The following is a 9,719-nucleotide window of genomic DNA, read 5'->3' as shown; positions in this document are numbered from 1 at the left end:
AATTCTCCAAGCCAGGCTTCAGCAATACGTGAACCGTGAACTTCCAGATGTTTAAGCTGCTTTTAGAAAAGGCAGAGAAACCAGAGATCAAATTGCCAACATCCGCTGGATCATTGAAAAAGCAAGAGAGTTCCAGAAAAACATCTATTTCTGCTTTATTGACTATGTAAAAGTCTTTGACTGTGTGGATCACAAAAAACTGTGGAAAATTCTGAAAGAGATGGGAATACCAGACCAGCTGACCTGCCTCTTGAGAAATTTGTATGCAGGTCAGGAAGCAACAGTTAGAACTGGACATGGAACAACAGACTGGTTCCAAATAGGAAAAGGAGTACGTCAAGGCTGTATATTGTCACCCTGCTTATTTAACTTATATGCAGTGTACATCATGTGAAATGCCAGGCTGCATGAAGCACAAGCTGGAATCAAGATTGCAGGGAGAAATATCAATAACCTCAGATATGCAGATGACACCACCCTTAGAGCAGAAAATGAAGAAGAACTAAAGAGCCTCTTGATGAAAGTGAAAGAGGAGAGTGAAAAAGTTGGCTTAAAGCTCAACATTCAGAAAACTAAGATCATGGCATCCGGTCCCATCACTGCATGGCAAATAGATGGTGAAACTGGAAACAGTGGCTGACTACTTTTCTGGGCTCCAAAATCACTGCGGATGGTGATTGCAGCCATGAAATTAAAAGACGCTTGTTCCTTGGAAGGAAAGTTATGACCAACCTAGACAGCCTATTCAAAAGCAGAGACATTACTTTGCCAACAAAGGTCTGTCTAGTCAAGGCTATGGTTTTTCCAGTAGTCATGTATGGATGTGAGAGTTGGACTATAAAGAAAGCTGAGCATCGAAGAATTGATGCTTTTGAACTGTGGTGTTGGAGAAGACTCTTGAGAGTCCCTTGGACTGCAAGGAGATCCAACCAATCCATCGTAAAGGAGATCAGTCCTGGGTGTTCACTGGAGGGACTGATGCTGAAGCTGATACTTCAATCCTTTGGCCACCTGATGTGAAGAGCTGACTCATTTGAAAAGACCCTGATGCTGGGAAAGATTGAGGGCAGGAGGAGAAGGGGATGACAGAGGATGAGATGGATGGATGGCATCACTGACACAATGACATAGGTTTGAGTGAACTCCGGGAGTTGGTGATGGACAGGGAGGCCTGGCGTGCTGTGGTTCATGGGGTCGCAAAGAGTTGGACACGACTGAACTATAGATGGTTCTATAAGTACGATATTAAATACTTAATATCAGTAAGTATTTCAGTGAATTGATGAATATCAATTGTGTGTCGTTTACCGTTTAAACATATTTAAGAGGCCTTGTTTTTGTTGTTGTTGTTACTAAATTAGCCCATTTATTATAGGCTAGCAACATTATCCGGAGAAGGCAATGGCACCCCACTCCAGTACTCTTGCATGGAAAATCCCGTGGATGGAGGAGCCTGGTAGGCTGCAGTCCATGGGGTCTCTAAGAGTCGGACACGACTGAGCGACTTCACTTTCTCTTTTCACTTTCATGCATTGGAGAAAGAAATGGCAACCCACTCCAGTGTTCTTGCCTGGAGAATCCCAGGGACGGGGGAGCCTGGTGGGCTGCCGTCTCTGGGGTCACACAGAGTCGGACACGACTGAAGTGACTTAGCATAGCATAGCAACATTATCAAATGGTGGTGCTTCAGCTGGTCCTTCAGTTCCGTCCGTCTTCTGATGGCAGACTTTACTGTGGCACCAGAAGTGGTGTGCATGTCCAGGCCCCACCAGCTACAGTTTTCATGCAGGAACCACAGTTCCAAATGCCCACAGCTCATCTCTTCATCTTGGTGTTGCCACAGAAGGGGTAGGTATACTTGGCATGCTGGCTGATTTCAATTTTCTTCACCATTTTCCTGAGGGAGGCACCTTAACGGGTCCTGTATTTGCCCACAATTCCGACCTTGGTGCGTTTTGCCATGTTAATGCAACCTAGATCCGAGCCCAAGAGCTGTGAGGCCTTACTTCTTAATGGAAGATTATAATGATGATGATCATTATTTGTGAGATATTTCTACCTTTTCCCTATCCTATTGGTGGTGTGCTCAGAATTGGTGGTATGCTCAGACTTCTCCAAAATAATAAAAATATTCTTGTGGAAAAATAATTCCTCTTCTCACCCACTTCCCCCTCCTGCCCAGAGATGTCCACATTTTAATCACTGCAAACTGTGAATATGTTATATTATGCAGCAAAACGGAATTAAGAGATGGAATTTAGGTAGTAAACAGCTATTCTTCAAATAGGAAAATTATCCTTGATGATCTAGTGGCCCTAGTGTAGTCACTTGGGTCTTTAAAAGTGGAAAGGGGAGGCAGAAGAAAAGGTCAGAGTGATGCAACAAGATGTGAGAAGGGCTTAACTTCCATGGTTGGCTTTGCAGGTAGAGGAAGTGGCCAAAAGCCTATGAAAGTGAGTGGCCTCCAGAAGCCAGGGAAGGCAAGGAGAGAGAGTCTCTCTTAGGGCCTGCAGAAAGGAATACAACCCTGACAACACCCTGATTTTAGCCCAGTGAGACCCACATCAGACTCAGACCTCCAGAACTGTGAAATAAAAAAAAAAATTAAGCCACTAAGTTTGTGGTAATTTGTTACCCCAACAATAGAAAACCAATGTCAATGGTAAAGTAGTGCACAGATATTACCAAAAGGTATAGAAATGGGACACAGGGTTTGGGAAGCACTATATGCTGCAAGATGCTGAGGGATCCACGTGTGTCTAGAGTTATATGTAATTACCTGTGGAAAGCAGGGTTACCTTGGAGGTGGACAGAATTAGGAGCAGCACTCTTTGACTGAAAGCGTCTAGTAATCCAACTACATTATAGCAAACTGAAGTTAACTAGAGTATGAGGCACCTTCTTTCTCTGGCCCTGGGCTACATTAAGAGAACACCCACCCCATTAATTCCGAAGTCTTTGTGTTACATTCAAAATTGCACTTGGTTACCTACTGATATAAGTTCAAGCATGCAGTACGAATGTTCCTTCAATAGCAGAAGACAACATGAAGATAGCAATAAAAAATAAACAGTAAAAGTTATTAGTTGACATTCAGGAAAAAGGGCACTAGAGTACTGGCAAATCTGCTTCAGAATTCTAGGAAAAGCCCAGTAAACCAAGATCCATGTAGCATCTAAATTTTAGGGACAATACCTCATTCTCTATTTTTTGATTAGCAATAAAACCTGAGAAGCCAAACCATTCTCCTCTTTATAAAAGTCCACGTACTAAGGTGAGGAACTGTGTAGACCTGCCATTTTGCCTTCAGTAGTTACCTGATCTAAGAATATGTTTTTGTGTATAGCAGTCATGTGTGCTATTACAAAATACTGAGGAGAGGAGAAGGAAGTGACACTCACAGGGGGAAAACCTTGATTCTTGAGAAAGAACAGAAAAAAAGTTGAGACTAATTTACTAATATTGTTGTTCTTTGGGGGAAAAAAACTATTTCTCTTTGTGTATATACATAAACACACACACACACACACACATATATATATCTGACATAATATTTTCCAATGACATCTCCCAACCCACATTTTCTTATGCTAGGTGATCTTGCCATTTTGCCATTAAGAGATGGAGTCTTGTGACAACAGCAGCATGGCAGAATGACACAGTGTCTCCCCTTCGTTATACACCCAGTAGAACATCCACAACTCGACAGAGGTGCTTCTACCAAACATACGAGGATGCCAACGAACTCCACATACCCGTACATCTAAAGGTGGGTGGACTGGAACAGACAGAGGAGGTGGGGCCAGGGGAATAGTGGAGCTGGTACCCACAACCCCGGCTCTCCAGAGAATGCAGCAATAGCAGGGCAGGTGGTGTGTTCAACTCTAGCCTCCAGGCTGCAGTTACGTGTGCACCTGTGGCCACAGGTAACTGGGCAGCAGTGGCAGTGGGGCCTGGGACACTGACCATCCAGCCACTGAGGTACGCATGATGCCAGAGCCTTTCCTCCAATCCCACAGCAGCAGAGCCTATGAAGCTTAAAACACTGAACACAGCAGAGGCTCCCATGCATCCTGGCTCTCATCTCTCCAGGCCTCCAGCCTCCCTCTCTCCCAGCAGCAGCAGAACCCAACACTCAGGAGATCCTACACATGGCAGAAGAGCCCACCATCCTGGTGCCCCAGGCAGAAACTCCAGTGATACTGGCAATACCAAGGCACCACTGACTCTAGAGGCACAAGAAGCCATAACAAGGCCTCAGGGTGACACCTCTGACAGAGGAAGTGAAGGGTATAAATTGGCAACACTCAATTCTAGCCAGAGGCAGCTCAAGCAAGAGAAACCAAAACCTTGTGCTATATAGTGCCACCTACTAGAAAACAGACTTTATTTTCTTGGGCTCCAGAATCACTGCAGATGGTGACTGAAGCCATGAAATTAAAAGACGTTTGCTCCTTGGAAGAAAAGCTATGACCAACCTAGACAGCATATTAAAAAGCAGAGACATTACTTTGCCAACAAAGGTCCATATAGTCAAAGCTATGGTTTTTTCCAGTAGTCATGTATGGATGTGAGAGTTGGACCATAAAAAAAGCTGAGTGCCAAAGAATTGATGCCTTAAACTATAGTGTTGAAGAAGACTCTTCAGAGTCCCTTACACTGTGAAGAGATCAGACCAGTCAATCCTAAATGAAATCAGTCCTGAATATTCATTGGATGGACTGATGCTAAAACTCCAATACTTTGACCACCTTATGTGAAGAACTGACTCATTGGAAGACCCTGATGCTGGGAAAGATTGAAGGCAGGAGGAGAAGGGGATGACAGAGGATGAGATGGTTGGATGGCATCACTGACTTGATGGACATGAGTTTGAGCAAGCTTTGAGAGATGGTGAAGGACAGTGAAGCCTGGCGTGTTGCAGTCCATGGGGTCACAGAGAGTTGGACGTGGCCGAGTGACTGAACTGATGCTAGAGGAAATCTTGCCCTAAAAATTGAGGGGCTCTTTTTGCATACGTGTGTGTGTGTGCTAAGTCACTTCAGTCATGTCCAACTCTTTGCAACCCTATGGACTGTGGCCCACCAGGCTCCTCTGTCCATGGGATTCTCCAGGCAAGAATACTGGAGTGGTTTGCCATTTCGTCTTCCAGGGGATCTTCCCAAGTCCATGGGGTTGCAAAGAGTCAGACAGGACTGAGGAATGAACAACAACAGCAGCAACGGGAAAGCAGAATAAAAGCCTTTAATTTCTAATGAATCATTAGAATCAAGTAGAAGGGTATTTGTTACTTGAAATGCATCAGTAGATGAACAACTTACCAAACACTATAAATACCCACAGTAACACTTCCACAGAAAGAAAATGATAGTTTTCCAGAAACCAAACTTAAAATCATGGAATACTGCAATCTAACTGATTGTTGTTTTTGGTTGCTAAGTCATGGCCAACTCTTTTGTGATGCCATGGACTGTAGCCCAACAGGCTCCTTTCTGCATGGTATTTCCTAAGTAAGAATACTGGAGAGTGTTACTATTTCCTTCTCCAGAGGATCTTCACAATCCAGGGATTAAACCTGTCTCCTGCATTGGAAGGTGGATTCTTTAATAATGAACCACCAATCTAATTGATAAAGAAGTCAAAATAGCTGTCACAAAGAAACTCAACGAGGTACAAGAAAACTCAGAAACCCAGTTCAATCGGCTTAGCAATAAAATTAATGAACAGAATACTTTAATAAGGATATTGAAACTCTAAAAAAGAACCAAACATAAATTTGGCAGCTGAAAAACCCAGTATATAAAATGAAGAATGCATTAGTAATCACTGGAAACAGAGCAGATCATATGGAAGAGCATCTGTTTGTCACTTCCACTGTATACTCACAAGGGATTTGATTTAGGTCATACCTGAATGGCCAACTGGTTTTCTGTATTTCTTCAATTTAAGCCTAAGTTTTGCAATAAGGAGTTCATGATCTGAGCCACAGTCAGCTCTTTGTCTTGTTTTTGCTAGCTGTATAGAGCTTCTCCATCTTTGGCTGCAAAGAATATAATTAATCTGATTTTGGTGTTGACCATCTGATGATGTCTATGTGTAGAGTCACCTCTTGTGTTGTTGAAAGAGGGTGTTTGCTATGACCAGTGTGTTCTCTTGGCAAAACTCTGTTAGCCTTTTCCCTGCTTCATTTTGTAGTCCAAGGCCAAACTTGCCTGTTATTCCAGGTAACTGTTGCTTTCCTACTTTTACATTCCAATCCCCCCATGATGAAAAGGACACCTTCTTTGGTGTTAGCTCTAGAAGGTCCTGTAGGTCTTCATAGAACTCATCAATTTAAGCTTTCTTCGGCATTATTGCTTGGGGCATAGACTTCTGTTAGAGTGAGCTTGAATGGTAATCAGCCGACATCATTCTGTCCTTTTTGAGACTGCACTCAAGTACTGCATTTCAGACTCTTCTGTTGACTATGAGGGCTACTACATTTCTTCTAACGGATTCTTGCCCACAGTAGTAGACATAATGGTCATCTGAATTAAATTTGCCCATTTCCATTCATTTTAGTTCACTGATTCCTAAGATGTCAATGTTCACTCTTGCCATCTCCTGTTTGACCACTTACAATTTACCCTGATTCATGGACCTGACATTCCAGATTCCTATGCAATATTGTTCTTTACAATCACTCAGTGAATCGGCACATGAATTAATCCTTTCCATTTCCTTTTCTGCTGGAATTTGTCCAAAGAAGAAACCCGCTGGTCTGCCTGACTGGTGACTTCCTAACTTTTATCAGTCCAGGCTCTCTAATGTTTCTGCTGCCAATAAAGTGCGTTTTGTACCTTTCCTTAACTCATAGGTGAAACACACCAAAACTGATCAGTGATTGCTTTGCAAATTTCCCAAAGCTGGGGACTGTATTTCAGTCCACCTCATCCTGACCAGCTTCAGACTGAATGTTTCCATTGCTAGCACCTTTTTCTTCACAGAACTTACATTCCCGCTGTAACCTTGTGCCTATCAGGAGGCTGGTCCCCAGCACCGGGTGTGATTCTGTGCCCTGCAATGCACCACAGAGCCAAGCTGAGCAGAAGGGCTGGAATCTGAATTTAAATCTCACGTCCATTAGTTGTGGGTGTCCCTGGTGGCTCAGTGGTAAAGAATCCACCTATCAACGCAGGAGATGGGTTTGATCCTTGGATTGGGAAGACCCCCTGGAGAAGGAAATGGCAACCCACTCCAATATTTTTGCCTGGAGAATCCCATAGACAGAGGAGCCTGGCGGGCTACAGTCCATGGGGTCCCAAGGAATAGGACACAACTGAGCAACTACACAACAACAATCCATTAGTTGATGAGATCAAGATGAACTTAAATGAGCCTATTCCCTACAAGAATGTCAGTGAAAGTCATGGGGAGTCAGGGTGTATAACCTTTTAATTAATCTGATTTTTATTTTCTACAGATAGGAATTAAGCTCAGGTTAATTCTCATTTCTTGGGAAACAAATTGTAATTTAACTCAGCACCAAGGATGCCCTCCAGTCATGTTATTATAGTTCCTTGTGCTAGGGATCACAGACCTAGCTAGAGCAGCTAAGCCTGCTCTCAGATGTTGGAGGCAGGTAGCAGAATTTGCCCAGCAAACCTTTAGTCAGTTACTCTCCTTAACTGACTTGTCAAGTGCCAGAAAGTAGTTTCCAAAAGAGATGAACTGTTCTCCACTGGTATTCTTTTTCCACTCCCCTCCCCTGTGCCTCGTTGTCTACCTGACACAGCAGCACAGAAGCTTTGGTGCAGATCTAGTCCTGAGTAGTGGCAGGTGGCCTCAGAATGGCAGTGTGAAATGTAATCAAAGAAATCAGCTCCATCTGGGGGAGGGGGCCACTTTTCATGACAGTTGAGAGAATAAATAGTCACAGGACTTTGATTTCACTAGGTATGGATTGGGATATGAAATGAAATAAATGGCCAGCTAGGTGCTAAAAATTTAAACAGCCCAAAGCTATTTCATCAGCTATGGGCAGTTCAAAACCAAACCCTTTAGCTTTTTTCCAAGTTCTCATTTCTCATGAACAGAGGAGAGAAATGGGCCTTGGGATTTGGGAGTGGAGCCAGACGCATTGGATATTAAGAGGTAGGGATGCTCCTTTTCTACCCAATACAATTTTCAGCAAGAGACCCCCCCCCCCGACCCCCCCTCCCATACCCAAAAGGGTACAGTGTCACAAGACCACGAGACATGTCCGTGAAATGAAGTCCATTCCCTCCTTGAGGTCTGTGATATGACATAGATCTGAGATAATCCTTAGAGATCTAGTTATTTAATGTTCAGGAAGATAATGAAATGAAGCCCCAGGAGGGTAAGGCTAATCCTGGGATCACAGACTGGACTCCCTGCACACCTGGTGCTTACAGACGTCACCCACAGATATGTTCTCCCTCACCCAGGCTTTGTACTCAGGGGACAAACATTAATGTGTGCTAACATTAATGTCACCCCACTCCAGCACTCTTGCCTGGAAAATCCCATGGATGGAGGAGCCTGGTGGGCTGCAGTCCATGGGGTCTCGAAGAGTTGGACACGACTGAGCGCTTTCACTTTCACTTTTCACTTTCCTGCATTGGCGAAGGAAATGGCAACCCACTCCAGTGTTCTTGCCTGGAGAATCCCAGGGACGGAGGAGCCTGATTGGCTGCCGTCTATGGGGTCGCACAGAGTCGGACACGACTGAAGCGACAGCAGCAGCAACAGCAGCAGCAACATTAATGTGTCCCTGGTTTGTCTGTTTGTGTTGAGTCAGATAATATTGTACATATGGCGGCTCCCCTTCTCCTTGTTCACACACATCCATCTGTTCATTAGATAAGCATTCTTAGTAGGTATTCACCTTGCATTGTTACAAATGCCAAAAACTGTTTTAAACATTTGTTACAAATGTTACAAACTCTCAGAGGCTTGTTTCCTCACCTACACTCATAGAGACATGCAGAGTTTATCACCCTTGGGAAAAAATAATGGTTCCCACTCACCCTTAAAACTGAAAGTAAACAGAAGGACTGTCTTAACTGGTGGTCAGAGTAACTGGATTTCAGTCCAGAATCTTCCACTAACCAGCTGTGTGACCTTGGGCATGTCGCCTTTCTACTCTGGCCTTATCTATCCTTTTCATAAAAGGAGGATCTCAGTCAAACATGGGTGATCTGAAGCTTTTTTCCCAGTTTTACATTCTCTAACTCTCTGTGTGGCCTAGTTGCTTCAGTCGTGTCCAACTCTTTGGGACCCACCAGGCTCCTCTGTCCATGGGATTCTCCAGGCAAGAATACTGGAGTGGGTTGCCATGCCCTCTTCCAGGGGATCTTCCTGACCTAGGGACAGAACCCGAGTCTCCCACATTGCAAGCAGATTCTTTACTGTCTGAGCCACCAGGGAACCAAGTCCCTGCTGACCTCTATAGGTCACCTAGAAAAGTCTCACTGGTCAAGTGCAGTTTGAGGTGAAAATAGGTGAGGCTTTCTCTGACTCATCTGTGCAAACAGCACACGTGAGGGGCTGTTTCCCAAGCTAGATGGTTCATGTGTGCCTACTAGTATGCCAGCCTCTTAAAGGCAGGGATCATATCTTTTCATCTCTGTGTTTTTCGAGCCTTCTAATGATTCCCCAAAAGGTATACTGGATGGTTGTAGAATGAGTGAAAACCAGACATTCATAAACAACTGATG

At 44.0% G+C, this 9,719-nt stretch overlaps 1 pseudogene; it reads right to left on the bottom strand.

Moving 5' to 3' along the window:
- Positions 1-1,594: 1,594 nt before the first annotated feature.
- On the bottom strand, positions 1,595-1,962 carry LOC102271937 (large ribosomal subunit protein eL43-like; annotated as a pseudogene).
- Between the last annotated feature and the right edge of the window lie 7,757 nt (positions 1,963-9,719).

The sequence above is a fragment of the Bos mutus genome, chromosome 10 (genome assembly GCF_027580195.1).
Source record: "Bos mutus isolate GX-2022 chromosome 10, NWIPB_WYAK_1.1, whole genome shotgun sequence".
NCBI classification, from domain to species: domain Eukaryota; kingdom Metazoa; phylum Chordata; class Mammalia; order Artiodactyla; family Bovidae; genus Bos; species Bos mutus.
The sequence above is the reverse complement of the archived record's forward strand: the minus strand, read 5'-3'. Positions and strand labels throughout refer to the sequence as shown.